This window comes from Sus scrofa, chromosome 5 (assembly GCF_054392235.1).
Source record: "Sus scrofa isolate SSC_HxYL_T2T_F1_AM1 chromosome 5, Sscrofa_HxYL_maternal_Yorkshire_Landrace_v2.0, whole genome shotgun sequence".
Taxonomy (NCBI): Eukaryota; Metazoa; Chordata; class Mammalia; order Artiodactyla; family Suidae; genus Sus; species Sus scrofa.
Window position 1 is genome coordinate 65,283,262 of NC_139387.1, and position 17,833 is coordinate 65,301,094.

The 17,833-nt window shown below is 45.7% G+C and overlaps 1 protein-coding gene and 1 long non-coding RNA gene across 4 annotated transcripts in view; one reads left to right on the top strand and one right to left on the bottom strand.

Annotated features, from left to right (window-relative positions):
• The window catches only part of LOC146403400 (uncharacterized), a 1,275,680-nt gene that overhangs the window by 34,207 nt on the left and 1,223,640 nt on the right, over nt 1-17,833 (bottom strand). The window contains exon 3 of the long non-coding RNA XR_014803827.1: nt 2,899-2,987. This is a non-coding gene — a long non-coding RNA (uncharacterized LOC146403400). The remainder of the gene's footprint in view (nt 1-2,898; nt 2,988-17,833) is intronic.
• Nucleotides 5,844-17,833, top strand: part of GRIN2B (glutamate ionotropic receptor NMDA type subunit 2B) — a 447,773-nt gene continuing 435,783 nt past the window's right edge. The window contains exons 1-3 of one of the 3 annotated variants that reach the window (XM_021092315.2): nt 5,844-5,927; nt 6,246-6,482; nt 7,467-7,907. The gene's annotated coding sequence lies outside the window, so the exon portion shown is untranslated. Of the gene's footprint in view, nt 5,928-6,245; nt 6,483-6,985; nt 7,104-7,466; nt 7,908-17,833 lie in introns of those variants that run through there. The other 2 variants (XM_021092318.2, XM_084956717.1) reach the window with 2 other exon arrangements.

The window sequence follows — 17,833 nt, forward strand, 5'->3', positions numbered from 1 at the left end:
AGAGCTTCTTTTAAAAGAGTGATGATGGTAGAGTCAGGATCTTAGTATGCTTGTGAGAGTGATTAAAATTGAATGCTCAGCCCATGTTTCCTGTACAGTCCAGGAATTGCAAGCAAAAGAAGATGGATTGGATTCAGCAGAAGGCATTAGTATGCATGCTGTCAACTGAGCCTTTAATGAATTATTTTTTCAGAGATAATAAACATTCGAATATTTTCTCTAGAACTCAGGAAGCCTGTTTTCTATTAAGTAACAAGCAGAGCCAGACCGACTTTGAAGCTAATGCAGCTTCAGACCCAGCCACTTACCTGGGGCCCTTTTGAAGGCTGTGGGAGAGGCCTTAATAATGTGTCCAAGTGTTTCAGTAGAATTTACAAAAGTAGCATATTTTAATTGCAAGTCATTTAAGATGGCTGTCTCTTTCCACTCCCGTTTTCCCTGTCTGATTTCCCCTCACTCTGGGTACTGTTGGTAGGCATTTTTGAGATGGAGCTAAGAGGAAGTGGAGTTGGGAATAATTTAATTTACATTTAGTGAGATATATTTATGTGGCTTGCAATCAGTTTCTTGAGAAGTTATTGCCAGATGTTCCAAGGAAAAGCTTCCAGGAAAACTCCACCTGCACCTTGCACCTACTCACCCAGCATCGTGACATCAGAGTGTCACAGAACCTGTGCTCTGTGGGTCATCCTCTTGTTCTAGTTGGAAAGAAAGCTTCCCCCACCTCACCTGAGGTCATTGACCCCTTCTGTATTTTGTAACAGCTTTTAGATTTTCTTCCAAATAGAGCATGTGACAACTTAGAATTTTATTTAAAGAATCAGTGTAATGTTTCCCATTAGAAAGCTGCTCAAGTGCTGTAACATGTATACATCAATATAAAGGCTCCAAAATTTTTCATAGGCTGGAAAGGGAAACCCAAACAAAGAGATGTAAAAAAGTTTATTCAAAGAGTTGATAAAACTTGACTGCACCCATTTAAGCTGCAATTTGAAAAGACATTTGGGGACATTTTAATAAAACAAATGAGAAATTACAGACTTTGGGACATATTCGAAGAGTTCCTTCTTTTATTATCTACATTTATTTATTAAAGAATCAAGAGGTAATTTAGATAATAATTAATGGACTATGGAACAAAAAGGATAAAGATTAGCCCTGACATCAGTAGAAATCAATCTGACATTGAGAAGTGAATTACATTTTTTTTCAAATTATACCAACACTGTAATTCTTTAAGAAGAAAAGAGAAATTTTGAATAGAAGTAATGAATAGGCTTTTGTATTTTTCAATACTTCAGTCAATGAAGAGAATGAATCATATGTAGACATTGGGAAAAGATTTAAATTTCTGGTAAGCTTGAGAAAAAATACTGACGTTGATGAAGATGATGTAAAACTTTATAATATATGGCAAACTAGTTGATGAGTGTCACAGTTCAAGGCATATTTAAGGTTAGTCAGTGTACGAGAAAACTTGAAACCATACAATTTATATATAAAAGAAATTTGATAAGGGTTTTCCCTAACTTGACAGCAGTTCTAAAAAATGTATACTGTACTTCTACCAATAAGTAAGAAATTTTTCCAAATGATCAACAGTAAAAAACAATTTTTGAACAACCATAATAAAGAACAGACTGGAGTTCCCGTCGGGGCACAGTGGTTAACAATTCCGACTAGGAACTATGAGGTTGCGGGTTTGATCCCTGGCCTTGCTCAGTGGGTTAAGAATCCGGCGTTGCCGTGAGCTGTGGTGTAGGTCGCAGGCGCAGCTCGGATCCTGTGTTGCTGTGGCTCTGGTGTAGGCCGGTGGCTACAGCTCTGACTAGACCCCTAGCCTGGGAATCTTCATATGCTGTGGGAGTGGCCCTAGAAAAGGCAAAAAGACAAAACAAACAAACAAAAAACCCAAACAGACTGGATTCTATTATTTCTATAGAAAATGATATTATAAATCATATTGTAAAAACGTGCTCAAAGAGTATGAAGTCAAAAAATGTAGGAAAGCAAGCATTACAGAAGAGTCAAGTAGCAACTAATAAAAATTGTTATTTAATTTTAAAAATTTCATGGCATTTACAAGTACCAGAATTCTGCAATAGTTGTGATTTCTCATTTACATAAGTATTTATTTTCACATCAGATTTTCTGCTCTTTTCCATGAAGAAGGACCCCAGATTGTAAGCTTCAGGCTCTACCCTTTGGTTTCAGTGTTTGAGGAGGTTGAACAGGTTGTGAGATAAATATACTTCTATTTTTCTCTGTACTTAAAGCACAGGCTTTGTATCTGCTTATTGGGCCACAGACAAGAGTGTTTGCATCTCCTGGGATCCTCTCTTTGGGTCAAGTGAGCTGGCAGAATACCTCCACCAGTGTCATTAGCAGCCTCCGGCAAGAGCTTTTACCTCAGTAAACAATGCTGTGAACTATAATCCAACATCTTGTAGTGTTAGACTACTGCTTTCTGTGCTGTCTGACTAGGAGTTAGGAAATGCATATTTGCAACACTGAGACATGGTGTGTTTCAAATTTCATAAATCTGGGTGATCTTCAAATACAGCTTTATCGAAAGGTTTATGGTCCTTGGAGGCAAATGTTGTTCATTAGACGTACACCTGAGGGGTAGGGAGTCTGGTAAATAAGGAGAGAGGCTTACCCTCATTAAATGGGCAATGAGCAATGAACACCATGGAGAAGAGATACCACCTGTCATTCAAAAGCTACTTGGTCCCTAGAATTAGCTCTTTCAGAGTCAGCAAGACTGCTTGGGAGGTGGATTCCAACAGCCACAAAAAAAAAAAAAAAATCCTTAATATTTATGGAGACCCCACCACACTTCCGGAATTGCACCACTGTTTTCCTTTTTTCTTTCTTTTTTGCTTTTTAGGGCTGCACCTGCAGCATATGGAAGTTCCTAGGCTAGGGGCCGAATCAGAGCTATAGCTGCCAGCCTACACCACAGCCAAAGCAACGTCAGATCCGAGCTGCATCTGCAACCTACACCACAGCTCATGGCAATGCTGGATCCTTAACCCATTGTGCAAGGCCAGGGATAGAACTTGCATCTTCATGGCTACTAGTTGGGTTCGTTACTGCTGTGCCCCAATGGGAAATCCTGGAATTGGGCCACTGTTGAAGGAGATTTTTTTTTTTTTTTTTTGTCTTTTTGCCTTTTCTAGGGCCGTTTCTGCGGCATATGGAGATTCCCAGGCTAGGGGTCTAATCGGAGCTGTCGCCGCCGGCCTAAGCCAGAGCCACAGCAACTCGGGATCCGAGCTGCGTCTGCAAACTACACCACAGCTCACGGCAACGCCAGATCCTTAACCCACTGAGCAAGGGCAGGGATCGAACCCTCAACCTCATGGTTTCTAGTCGGATTCGTTAACCACTGAGCCACGACAGGAATTCCTGTTGAAGGAGATCTTTAAAAGGATGTGACCGCCAGTTGACCCATGAGCTGGACCTGGGCAATATGGAGACTCCTTACACCCTCCCTTGTCCTTGGAATGTACATTTCACCCATTGTTCTCGCCCTAGGAGCCACTGCAAGGATGCAGCCTTGAGAGATAATGTTATTGACACCATCTGGACAGTACATGTGAGAGAACCCCCTTAGGGACTTCATGTAAACTCTTAAGATTCTGGGGGACAGGTGTGGAGATGGACTCATCTTGCAGCTGTCCAGGACAAGCAAGGTATGTAAGTTCACCTGCTCCTTAAAACTGCCACCTACCAATTTGGAGTGGTCTGCCTCTTTCTTTGGTCTCTCCTTGGCCTTCAGGTACAAGGGCCATTTTGAATTGCACCAGGGGGACTCCTGAGTTTGCTAACCAACAGCCAGGTGTTGGGAATATGCACCTATGTGCTGGTCTGTCTCCCTAAGTAGTTAAACAACTAATTGAGAAGATGAGATATACATAAGAATATAATTATAAGTTTAACCTTATGAAATTGCCTTTTTATTATAGGCCAATAATGGTTATTTCATATGGTTAAATACTAGTAGTTTCATATGGTTCAAGATAAATAGCTTACGGACATATTATTCTCCTTTTGGGCCAGTTCTTTGTAATGCAGGACCAAATGTCCAATTTGTTGTGTGTATTATCTCTGGTGCCTGGATCCGACATGCCACTGGCATCACCCAGCCATTTGATAACTCATGCCAATTCCTCTACGTGTTTCTAATAGCAGGGGGGCCAGGAGGCAGGGAGATGGTGGTAAAGTGCCATACCTTAGGCAAAAATCCTTGAAATTGTTACAGAAGTCAATTAAGGCTTGGTTGACAGAAAAATATCCTCAGTGGAGTTAGGTCTTCACTAGAAACTGAAAGGGAGGGTGGGCTTAATTATGGAGACGGGGTCTGAGAGCTTCTTCTTCCCTGGACACTTGGCAAAAGTAAAGAGGCTGGAATGGAATTGCTGGGTCCAGGAAAGGAAGAAAATAAAACAGAAAAGAATTGGTCCAATTCTGGTGAAAGGGATTGGGAAGAGGTAGGGGAAAGTGGGCTCTGAGGTTAAAATAAAAGTAGATTAAAGGTCGACGTTGTTCTCTGCATGCTAACCCCTCCTGGAATCCACCTTCTAATATTTGGAGATTGACTCATAGAGGGGCTTGGGTTGGCTGTTGTGAATCAAGGGGCACAGAAATGTGGGGGTGGTTCTGCAGCTCTCCAAAGAGGTGGAAGATCAGCCCTACCCTGCCTTAGAAAAATAGTACTAACAATACTGAGAAAGAATAATTCACATGTGAACACACTCTATTTGTGTTTTCATGTAATGCTTTTGTGTTTGTGTGTCTTAAAAATCTTACATTCAAAGATTAGGCCTAACGAAAATTAGGGAACATGAAAGAATTAATTCAGATGTATTATGGGTGCTGTCTGGTCTATAGGACCAAATTCTCTATAGATCAAAGGGCTGAGCTACTAGGTGTAACCGTGTCACACAGGACTGTTCACTGTGTCTCCGTGGCTGCTTCTCAGGAATGTGGGTGAGAAGCTTATGATATAACCAATACGAAAATTCTTCACCACTGTAATATTCTGTATCTTTGAAGAGACAATGGATCAGAATAAAAATGATGGATACAAATGATATTGATATTAAAAATAAACAATACTACAGGTGGTGATAAGTACTGTTAAAATAGAAAGCAGCTTAAGAGGGAGAGAAATGAATGGATGTTTGCTTTTTACCGGAGGGTGGGTTTGTAAATGCCATGAAATCTAGTTTTATTTAGGGATTATTCATCTGTCTCATCATCTTCTCTCGAGGTCTTTAAATAATAGGATCTACTTTAATAAAAAATTCCAAATTCCTCAGACCTTCACTAGCAGTCAGCAAAACACACATATAAAATGTACTATACAATTTAGCCTTTAATTACATTTGCTCTGCTTTGTTTCCCATTGCTTTACGCATCAGCCTCAAGTGCTCAGAATAGATCTTAAGCTCCTTGAAGGCAAGAACTCGGCTTTAAACTGCGTGCAGCACACGGCGGCAGGCACTTAGGAAGCAAAGGCTGATTTGCGGAAAATCAAGCATGGGTCTTAAATTTTAAAAAGCGGCTCTGCCTGGGAGATGCTTTCGGCAGCGGAGCACGGATGCCCACCAGGGGCACTGTCTTCCTCCCCCACCCCTTGGCCGCCCTTCCTAGCGGCTGTTCCTCATTGCAGCCAGCAGGAGGCGCCGCGGACTCGGGTTAAATCTTTTCCCCCTTTCCTACCCCACTCCCCCCAGCACATGACGTGGGAAGCTCCCTCCACCAGAGTCTTAGCAATAGGAGTGAGGGGGTGAAGGGGTTTGGGGGTGGGGTGGGGTGGGGGGTGTGGAGAAAGAGGACACACGCGCGCACACACCCTGGGAGCGGGAGCATCTTCCCTAGCTTCGTGGGTTTCTCCTCCCACCAGAGCAGTGTGAGAGGTAGGTGTGTGTGTGTGTGTGTGTGGCACGTTTTTGAGTGTGAGACCCAAATCCAGACCAGGCAACCTGTGATCTCCGCCCTGCCCTGGTCCCCGGTGATTAATCCCCCTTTTTCTTACTCTCCCCTCCTCTTCCTCTCCCGCTGCCGCGCGGTTGACTTGCACAGCCTGCCCCCGCCCGCTTCCCCTCCCCCGGCTCCCATCATCACCAACTGGAATCTGGGCTCCTGCTTCTCCACCCCCCACCTTTTTTTTTTTGAGAAAGGCAGGTCCCCCACCCCCTTTGAAAAACCACTTCCTTCGGCTTCTTCACCTCTAGGAAATCTCGGGGCTTAGCTCTATCGAAAGTGCTCGTCTGGGTGATTTTTGAGCACCACAATCTCGAAGTGCTGGCGTCCGAATGCATTTTCCTTTGCTTTGCAAAGAAGACTCGTGAACTTCAAAACCCTCCGAGGAGAATTATTAATCCTGCTTTGCAGGAAAGGAAAACCCTCAATCCCCGGCCACTGACTACCCCTCTCCGGAGACCCTGCGGTCGCCAGGGCGCTCCAAGCCGGTACGTATATATTCGTATATATTCGCTTTGGAGTATCCGGTCTCAATTTGGGGCTTGGAGGTGTCGGGAAGATAAAAGGTCGAAGCTGTGGAGCCGTTAACCAAGCTGGTGTTAGGTAAAGCTCTTAAATCCGGCAGAAACCGGCATTTGCTCATTTGGGCATAGCTTTTAAAAAAGATTTTTCAGGGTGAAGGGGTAGAGCTCTCTCTGGTCATTTTTTTGAGGGGGGGGTTAGTCCCCTTACCGAGCAGAGAGGCTGGGCATCGGTGCCCCGGGCCGAAGCCACGCGCCGCGACCATCCGTCCAATCGACACGTTGCAGGTGAAGCCCCGTGCGCTGCACATCAGCGCGGCGGCGGCGTGAGTGTGCGCGGGGGTGAGTGTGAGTGCGCGCGCGGGGGCGCGTGCGCGCCGGGGGCGTGTGTGTGTGTGTGTGTGTGCGCGCGTGTCAGTGTGCCTCTTCCAAGGAATGCCCAGTGTGCACGCGGTGCACAATCAGAACCCATTCAGCGCGAGCCGGGGGTGGGAGGAGGCGCTGCTGCTGGAGGCGATGGGGAGAGCAAGACAGACATGTCAGCAGCACTGCAGATGGGGCTGGGGGCCGCACTTGCTGGCGAGTTAAGTGGGGATTGTGTTTTTGCGTGTGTGTGAGTGTGTGTTGCTACATGGAGCCGCTTTTCCCTCCCTTCCTCCCTGCTTCCCACTTCCCTCCTTCGCTCCCTCCCTCCCTCTCTCCTCTTCCATTCAGGTTGGCTTTCCCACCTCGCATCCATGCCTGTCCCAGGAATGGTATAGCCAGACCTTTTCTGAATTATTTATAGACCGGTGCCAGCTGTTTTCAATTCCTCTCGTGTGCACTCTGTGGGAAATGCAGGGTTTCCTCCCCCCTTTCCTTAAAACGAATTATCTCTTTTTTGGAATGCATTTTTCTCACCCTCTGGGGGACACTCGAATCAAACCCTGACCGCCTCTTTTTCCCCCTTAGGAAGGGGACGCTTTGGGAATGACCATGCTCCACCGAGGGACCGAGCCGGCCCCCAGCTTCTCTACACAGAGCCTCCTCCACTAAAGCTCCAAAAATCAAAAACCGTAATTGCCAGAAGAATCATTAAAAAAAAAAAAAAAATAGTCCAGCCACTACCCTCACATGCAAACGGAATAATCACTCTGGATTCTGCATTGTGAGCTGCTCTCCATACCCTGAATTACCTTTGAATTCCATCTTTTTTTTTTCTTTGAATTTGCATCTCTTCAAGACACAAGATTAAAACAAAATTCATGCTAAATTGGATTTGAAATTATCTTCCTTTTATTTATCCTTCGTCTTTCTTATGTGGATATGCAAGCAAGAAGAGGCGACTGGACATTCCCAACATGCTTACTCCCTTAATCTGTCCGTCTAGAGGTTTGGCTTCTACAAACCAAGGTAGGGCAAATTCTATTTCATTTTCTTCTCACCTGGGGTAGGGATTCCTTGTTTATCTCTCTCTTCAAGTCCCTCAAGTGGATTTGGGGGGAAGAAAAGGTTACAAGATATTCAAATAATGTTGTCTTGGGAAAAAGCTTGTTACAAAGGGGAAATCTCCCATGTTATTTCTTTTCCTTCCTCATCAAACAGGTTTTGGGATTTTGGGAGGCAGTGGGGGTGGATGTATGTGGGGGCAGAAGATGCTGGATGGCAGAAGGGGTTATATGTATGCAGACACGGCTGGGAGACCTGTGTGATTTTCGAGTTAAATAGCAATTTATCCACCCCAAGCTAAAGCTGTGATTTTCATGGGAATCTGGAAATCTTTTTCTTTTATTCAGGCTGGCTTTTCCCCCTTGCCACTTACATGCCTCTGTGGTTCCTGTTTCTACCTTCCTAGGCATCCTTTTTATGCCCTTTAGAAAATGAAATAATGAATGAGATTACTGTGGTTGTTGCCCCAAAGTCCACTTGCTGTCTAAAGGGCTGACCTGGGCCCAGAGATCCCGGGAGGCCTACTGCAGAGGGACAGGTCTAGGTGGGAAATCAGGCTGGTCTAAGAACACCTGGAATTGGAGGATGTTTCAGGTTAAGGGGACTTAAATCTTAAGCTTGGAAAAAAGGAGTCCTGTCAGTATTCTGCTTTTTAATTTGTATTTTTTGGTGTGCTATTATATTTGAGCTATAAATTTCTCCTTCTGTCTACACATCTATTTATACCCACACATCCTCCAAGCAAACTGTTACTTCCACACTCTTGCAAAATGGCTATCTTGCAGAGTTCTAAAATGCTGTGCGTGTAGCAGGGGTGCAGAATTCGACACGTGAGTCTTTGTGTTAAACAAAGAGATGTGCCGTTTGCGTGTGTTAGCCTTGGACCCTCCAAATAGAATTAATACTTACATTTTTCTCCCTCTCATCCATTTCTACAACATGTGAAATGTGGCTTGGCGGTATTTTCATGTACTTGAAAAGAGAAATAGCAAGAGAAATGGAAAAGACTTAGCTGATGGCTCTTCACCTAGTCACTCGTACAATCCAAGACATCTCCTAGGAAATCAGATTGCCCATGGGCAGGAGGGCCAGGGTGGTAAGCTGGCTACTCCTCTTCTTGGTCCACTGACCATATGTCCCCAAACTCTGAAGGCACCCAAGTGCAGGAATCAGGTTGAGATAAAGATTTTCAAAATAATGGAGCAGAATCACTAGCACCAGTCATCTTCCTGAAAGTATTCTTCCCCCATACCTTTTTCCCAGCCTTTTTAATAAGACTTTGAAACCATCCAAAATCCTAAAAGGACAAGGGGGAAGTAAGAGAAGGTCCTTGTCACTCCACCTCACAGTAGAAGATAGTTCTTCATTGTCCAGAAAGGATGGATAGAATCCATTCCATGACTCCCCTCCCCCAGCTTTCATTCTTTGGAGTGTTGATTGCCTCAACACTGATCTGGAACCATGGTGTCATCAGAAGTGACCGAGTGGGATCCCACTTGGAGCCCTGATCTTACCACATCTACAAATAGCTGAAGTTGTCCAGGGTGTGCTTACCTGAGACACCTGAGCTGGTTCCCCATCTGCTTCTACTCCTTCAAGTGGGAGGATGAGCTCTGAATTTACTTCAAAATAGAACAGAGGCATGGGTGAAAAAAATCATCTCCATGTGTGAAGATTCCATGGGGAAGATGAGCCAGGCAAGGTGGGTCTTCAAGGGTGCTGCCCCTTCTGCGTCCCTGGTGGTACAACAGTGCTCTCCACCAGGTAGCTCCTTCATGGTGTTGATTGGTGAGGAGGTTGCCAGAAGGCCTGTGGACAGAATCTCAGCCCTGTTCACCTTGAATGCTACTGGGGTTAAGCCAGGTTCCAGGCCATCATCATTTGGCTCTAAGACCGGGTAAAGGATAAGACATTGAAAGGGGAGGAAGAGGAGGTCTAGGAGGTGGGAAAGCCACAGAGAAAAGAATGGCATCTGCCTGGGAAGGGCTTGTTGGGGTACCAGGAGGAGTCGCCGCAGGTGTCTTCGCCTTTCCACATCCACAGCCAGTTTGGAGACTCTGGGAGGAGGCAGGTGTCCCCACCTGTCCCCGTGAGCAGATGCTGAGAGGCTGTGACTCAGTGATGCTCTGGGCTGCCTTGGGGCCATGGTCCTCTTCCCTCTTTTCCCCTCACAGCACATAGAGCTGCCTGGGTTCTATTTTGTCTTCTCCCTCCCGCCCCCGCCCCAGCCACCCCCATACGGTGTGGGCTACATGGGGAAGAAATGTGGCTGCTGGTGGGAGGAACAGCACGTTTAATTCCAGTTGAGGCGCCTCCATGATGTGCAATTAAGAAAAAAAAAAATGAATAGGAAATAAAGACTTCCTAGGCAAGCACGGTTGAGGATATTAGGTTGGTGATTTCAAGGGAAGCAGAACAACATGGTATCTTCTCTGCCTGTGTTTCAGGTGTAGCAAAGCATGACGGATCTTTGAACACAGGGCGATATGGCAGCTTAGAGATGGATGCCGAATGCAAGGAGAGGAGCAGGTTGAGCCCCGCCGTGTCTAGTTTCTTCTCTCCATTGGCTCCGTCTCTGGGAAGCCTGTCTATCTGAAGAGTCTTGTTTTGCCACTGGATATGTATAATTTATCGGGGGGTAGATATAGGCAAAGAGAATAAGGAAGGAGGCAAAACGAGAGAGAAAGAGGAGAAAGAAAAAAATTCCTCTAGTCCCTACTTTGCACACCCAGTGCCTTTCTTTTAGGCTGAGTGAGAAGAGAGACTTCCTCTGGCGAAGGGGTGAACAGCAGGTACCTTGATTTTATATTCCTGCTTCACCTCCAGAATGATGACTTCAGAACCTTGAATGGCCGGCTCCCTTGACCTTCATGTCCATGCACCCGGCCTTGTGTGGGGAGGGGCAGTGGGCACCCACAGGGTTGGGAAGGAGATGTGGACGAAAATTGGTTGGTGGGATGAGTGGTGCCTGATGGGGAGAAACAGGAATGAGCTGATCCACCCTTGGCCACATCATCGTTATCTGGTAAAAAACATTCTCCCATCTCCTCCATGGATGTGAGGAACCCAGGATGCATGCTTTTGTTTTCCTGTTCAAGAATAAGAAAATAAAGGTGACACGTCCACTCGTCTGACAGGCTAAAGCAAAAATTTAGTTAATGTTTGTAGACTTTTAAATAGGGAAGGAGGCAGGAGAAAGGACAGGTTATGTGTGAAGAAACCAGAGCAAAAAATCAGCCTATAAGAACCAGGTGGAACTCATCATTTGAAAGGTTGGGAAACTATTATTCTGAATGACAGCCTTCTCTCCATAACAATGGAGACTAGGGCTGATGAAGCAATCATCTCGTGTAACTTGGGGTCAGGAGTGGCTAAGCTCCTTTTCCTCAGTGCCATTCTGTACCCTCCGTAAGAATTCTAGAAATTTCTTCCTGTCTGTAAACTACATTTTCAGTCTCTGTTACTGTGCATACAGTTGGATCCTAATATCGTCTCTCTCTGTAAATAAATATGGATCCAAAGAGTTACCGGTCTAATGAATCGTTCATATTTATGAAAGCGCATCTCCTCTTTGCAACCACAAGAAGAAGTCTCCAGGGGGAGTAGATTAGTGGTCTACTGGGCATCTTGTTAAAAGATACATTCTGAATTGATATTTCAGAAGGATGCAGAAGAGAGAACAGAATGTGGTCAGGGTGTGAGAGCAGGCACGGCTCAGAGGAGTTGGGTTTCTAACACGCACCTGTGGCTGTTAATGGTCTGTCTGCAGCCGTCACATAAGATCCATAGTGTGAATGAACTCTTGGGGTTTTGCGAACCCAGAGAGGTGTGTTTAGACCTTGTGGTTGGTTCCTGCATGTTCTCTAACCGCCTTATTTTTTTCTTTTCACTTTCCAGTGCTTTCAGCTTAGGTTGGCAGGGAAGGGACCTAGCGCATTATGTGACCGGTCACTGAAGTCCTCTATGACTGTCCCAGGCAGGGGGATTGCTCTGCTTGTTCATGATTATTAGTACACTTCATCCTGGTTCTGTGTATGTGCCTTGTTTCCATAAGAAGTTCGTGAGCCCCTTGAGGGCAGAGAGGGAGTGTTTATTCATCTTGAATCATTTATACTTGACACAGTGACTGGCACATGATAGAGACTGGGAAAACATCAAATGAATGAATGGAGAGAAGAAGTGTAGTTTTAGTAAATGATGCTATTTGTTGTTGGTGATGGGTATAAGCCTGGTTTGACATTATGATGTTAGATGAGACCAAGAATATCAGAGCTCCATGACACTTTAGAAAGCATCTCCTCTGAGCTTCTCATTTAACAAATGAAGCTGATGTGATTTGGTTAAGGTGGGGTGACTGCTCAGTGACGAGGCTTTGTGCAGCACAGTTGAATAGGGTGAGATGCGGAGGTTATGTGTGGACTTCATATATCCACATCAGTGATTCTCAAACTTTATTGTAAATAGGAATCTCCTGAGCATCTTGTTAAATGGTACATTCTGAGTCGGTAGGTCTGTGGTGGTACTCAAGATTCTGTCTTTTTAACCATCTCCCAGGTGAAGCCAAAGTTACCAGACCACACATCATGGGTCTGCGTCATTCCTGAACCTAATTCTCTATCATGGTTAACACTGGCAGTTCCCCATGTATTTCTCCTTTGGGGACCTCCAGCATTTCTGCCTTGTTCTTAAAAATAGAAAAGAAAATTCAGAATGGAAGCTTTGTATTTCAGTTCGCCCAGGTCCCCTCTTCATTCTTCCACTCTTGTACATTTTTTGCCTCCTTCTCTTCCATTTTCTATGCCTTCTTATTCTGGTCCTTTCCCTAATTGATTCTCCTGCCTCTTTTTTATGTACTCCTGAGTCTGGATTTATTTATTAGTGTCTCTTGGCCTCTTTTCTTTCACACTATCTCTTCTTTTTACTTTATTTATTTTTATGAGTTTTGCTCTCCTCAATTATTCAACAAACATTTGTTAAGCACCAATATTTGTCAAGTAGTGTGCTGTGAAAAAGAATTAGCTCTGGTCTATCCCATCCAGTAGCTCATGATATAATGGTGGAGCCATGTAAGGAGTCCACCACAGTCTTAGGTAAGAGCTGTGAAGGAGAGCAGCCTGAGAGAAGGAGGTGGGCTTCATGGAGGGGTTAACATTTAAACTACGTCTTTAAAAATAATTAGAAGTTTTATAGAAGGAGAGAATGCTCGGGAGGATGGAAAGCAGATGGCGAGGCAAGTGGCGTGGAGGGGCCAGCCTCCTATCTCACTGGCATCCCCTAACTTGGGGAGAAGAGCAGCATAAGAATGTGCTGGTTCATTGATGATGAGTTTCAGATTGCAAACGATGAGGCCAGAGGATAAAAGTCAGGGTCTTCTTAAAAGATGAGGGAAGAGGCTGTCATTTCAGCTTTCATGGGTCTACAGTTCATGAATCCCAGCCCTGTTTATTAGGCTTGTCACTGGAATGAGCAAATGGTACAGATTTTCATTGTAGACCACTGGATTGCAACTCACTTTGTCCACGGCCATTATAAAGAAAGGGACAGCTGTTAGTTGGTTGGTAGCCAAGGAGAAAGCTGGATCATGGCCCAGGCTGAGCTCCTGGGAATGAAGGCCCAGCCTGGCCCCTTGTGTTTCTCAAGTAGGGAGGCAAAGTTGCCATGTTGCTCAGACACTGGCTGCTTTCTTTAATGGCCAAGGGGAGTGATGGCATAAGAGGGGCTCAGTTACTCCCAGGGCCTTCACAACACATTTTGGTAGCCTTTTGAGATGGCCTCTTGTTTCAGAAGTGTTCTTCATGGGGACGCCCAGGTGTAGAGGTGATAGGAAGACACCTTCAGCCGCCACTCCTTTAAACTGTAGCAGCGGTGCCTAAGGGGAGAGGGATTGGAAATGAATGTTCCTCTAGATTTTATTTACAACTCTTCTTGCTCCTCACCCTTTGACCCTTTTCCCCTGCTTTCACTGTTTCTCAGTAGATCATGGTCTATATTCATTTCATTTGCAAAAGGAACCTAAGCTTGGCCTGAAGACTTTCTAAAGATCCGCTTACCCATAAAGAGAGTGTCCTGAATCTCAAGGTAGGTGAATGAGCAGATGATGCCACTGAGTGGGACATCCATTCCAAGGTGACTTGAGGGGCAGGGCAGTAGAGGCATAATGAAAACACTTTGCTTAAGAGGACGAGGAGATGGGGGAGGAGGAGGCCAGGCTTATAGGGCAGGTGTCTGTCCTCTCTGGTAGCAAGCTTCCTAGATCAGGACAGTTTAAGCAACCTTGACTCCTTTGACTTAGAACAGCCAAACTGTACTCCACTCATGCCATCCCCCGTGGCTTTGCTCATTGCCTCATTCAGACCATGAATTTCCTGTTTTAGAAAGAAATGTCAAGTCTAAATTTCTCATTAATCTTTATATAGACCCACTCAGGGCTTCAATTGGTTAGAATTTCTTAGGGAATCAGATCTTGCTTCTTTTGAAGAGGTGGGACTTCAAAACAATGGCTGGACAAAAGCTCTGCATTGTTCGGGGAGGGGAGAAGTGAGACTGGGAAGAAACCTGAGGCTTAGGTGATGTCTCTAATCCCTGTGCCAAAGCCCACTGTTCTCTGTGAGGAGGCCCAGGTGTTCTGGCTCCATCCTCCCATCTCCCAGGGCCCTTAGTCTGGTCACTCAGCCACCATAGTCACAGTATCTTTAGATTAGAGACCGGTGCTTTTTGTGTACATCCAGACACACACACACACACACACACACACACACACACCACCACTAGGCTTGTGTGCATTCAGGCATGGTTGAGCAGAGACTTAGCTACCAAACAGTAGCCGAAAGTATCCTTAGGAGTTCTCTTCATGGCTCAGTGGTTAACAAACCTGACTAGGATCCGTGAGGATTCAGGTTCGATCCCTGGTCTTGTTAGTGGGTTAAGGATCTGGCGTTGCCGTGAGCCGTGTTGTAGGTGGAAGAAGTGGCTCGGATCCCACATTGCCGTGGCTGTGGTGTAGGCCAGCAGCTGTATCTCCAATTCAACCCCGAGCCTAGGAACTTCCATATGTGGCAGGTGTGGCCCTAAAAAGCAAAAAACAAAAAAAACAAAAAAACCCCCCAAAAAACCCTTAAATGTGTCGAATGTGTTTGCACATTGGAAGCTGTGGAAATAGTCCTGAGCTGAGCCGTGTGGTCTAAAGCCAGATACCTGTGGCAGAGCTCTGTCCACCCAATCTCTTTTCAGCACTTTCCCCTGCACTGTCCTGCCCCACTCATCCCTTTGGGATGCCTGATCCTTCAGCCGGTCACTGGTGAGCATGTGTGCACCCACACGTCTTCATATCCCAGGGTACCACATACTCCCTTGATGTGTATGGGTCTTTGAAGTGTTAAGTTTCCCAGGGTCTCCAGGAGCTGCCTACCAGAGGATGGGAGAGGGGGTGAGCTTGGGAGTCAGAGGCTCCTTTTCGTTTCTGCTTGTGTTCTTTTACTTCGTGGCCAAGCGTGTGCCAGCCGTAGCTGCTGGGCGTGGAGTCCCTTGTTTCTGAAACAGTGAGACAGGCTACAGTAGCACTCCTTCACCCCGGGTCAATAACATGATCCCCTGCAGAGCTTTTGCAAAAATAAGTGTAAAAAATGAAACAACAGGAGTTCCCGTCGTGGCGCAGTGGTTAACGAATCCGACTAGGAACCATGAGTCTGCGGGTTCGATCCCTGGCCTTGCTCAGCGGGTTAAGGATCCGGCGTTGCTGTGGGCTGTGGTGAAGCTTGCAGACGCGGCTCGGATCCTGCGTTGCTGTGGCTCTGGCGTAGGCTGGTGGCTATGGCTCTGATTCGACCCCTAGCCTGGGAACCTCCATATGCCGCGGAAGCGGCCCTAGAAAAGGCAAAAAGACAAAAAAAAAAAACAAAAAAAAAACCCCTGAAACAACAACAGAAGCGAGGATGTCCATGTCCGGGCCATACCTTGAAGAGTTAAATTCAAATCTCTCTGGGAGGCAGCCAGGCAGTGGTCATTTAAAAACGTTTCCCATTCTCATGGTGGCTGTATTTGTGAGAACCACCAGGCAAGATGACGACCAAGGCCCCAGGAGCTCTGCACATCAGGCCGCCCCAGCATTTCAGCGTGCAGAGGGACACCCTAGCAAGGCTTGGCTGTTACATGGCAGAGGGTCCCTAAGTCAGAGTGCTACAGAAGCAGTTGCACTAGGCGGAAATTCAGTGTGCAGGGTATGCCAAGGTGTGGAACTGGTGTTTAGCTAAGAGCAGAGCTGTCTTCACCCTAATTCCAGGCACTTTCACCAGTGACATGGCCTGGCATGGAGCGTTGGGAAAGTTAGGGGCTTGCTTTCCCTAACAACCTTGAAACAGGTGTGGCCATGAAGTAGGGCGAGTGGCCCTCGGTTCGGCAAACATCCTCTGTTCCACTTAGTCTTTATTGAGGGTGCCCCATTTCTTGTTTTGGAGAGAAAGCCTCATTTCACTCTCCTTCATAACACTGCAAATGTAGGGAAACTATTAATATATGGGGCTGGATAAGCAGACCCTGATTGACTGGTGAGGGATGTGAATGGTGCAATTATCTTGGTGCCGGTTGGGATCCACTGGTCCCGGTCCCCTCCTTCTCAGGGCCAGAAGATGTATATTGAAGGTTCAAAGATGAGAAAGAGGGTGGGAGGCATTAAGCTTCATGCTTCTGTGCTTGTAACTTTAGTCACTGACACTTAGCCTGGCTGGGTTAATAGCTTTCTCACCTCTTTCCTTTTTGACTCCCTCCCCTCCCCGTTTTAAAGTAAATGTGAACCTATACGGACAGAGATGAGGGGGAAAAGCAGACTTAGGGACCTGGGTTCCTTTAAAAAGACAAACCATAAGAGAGTAAAAAATACTTAGTTCTGATTTGGACATCAGAGCAGCTGGAGATGCGAGAGAAAGGTTGTAAGTGTGATTTGGACTCTCAGTGGTGTTTGGTGGGAGATGCAGAGCCACTGAGTGCCTAGAAGGAAGCTAAGCAGTGTTCTCATTGACCGGCACTCCCTAATATCTTACTGCTTGGCCCTATGGAAACAAAACATCCAAACCACAGATACTGCAGCCTCTACCCCTGGATTTGTTATCATGCAGACCACATACATTCTGTGGGGCCAGAATCGATGTCTTCAGGGTTCGTGGCTCCCCATTTGATCACCTTGTTAGAAATATCAGGATTGTTTCTGGGCTGAAGGGGGAAGGGAACAAATTTCAGTCCTTATCTGGTTCTGTTTCCATCTGTATCCTGGTTTTCCCTTCTGCTCACAGAGGAAGAGAGACTGCAGAAGAAATCTGACCCTGGCTCAGCTTTGGGAGGTCAGTCTTGGGTAGGAGAATGTTGACCCCTTGGATTTTGGACGAAAAAACACTGGAGGCATTTTCTTAGAGCCTGCCTATAGAAGAGAAATCACTTTCGTTTGGTGCTTAATTTGCTATTTGCTATTTTCCCAAGAGAATGAGATTCTTGCTTTATGTCACTCTGTGTCTACTGTGCTTATGGAATGCTCTGCACACGGGCACCGCTCAGAAATGCTGGTTGTTGATACAGATGAGGATGGAAGTGAACGTGCTTTGAGGATAAAGTTGACATATTAATACCTTTTACGTTTCCATTTCCTTGCCATCCAAGCACCTCTTGATGCTTTGGGTGAATTTTATTGGAGTTGTATGCATGAGGGTATCTTTAGTGCTACCTATGGGCTGACAATGAAAATACACCCATTCCTTAGCGCCTCACTTCTTTGAGCTTCATTTTATATTGTGCCCAATGAGGGTATTTCTTCCAAAAGCTCCTCTCAATCATCATTTATTATGCTTTTCCCCTTACCTTCCAATTCCATGTAAATACTGTCCATTCTTCAAAATCCATCTCAA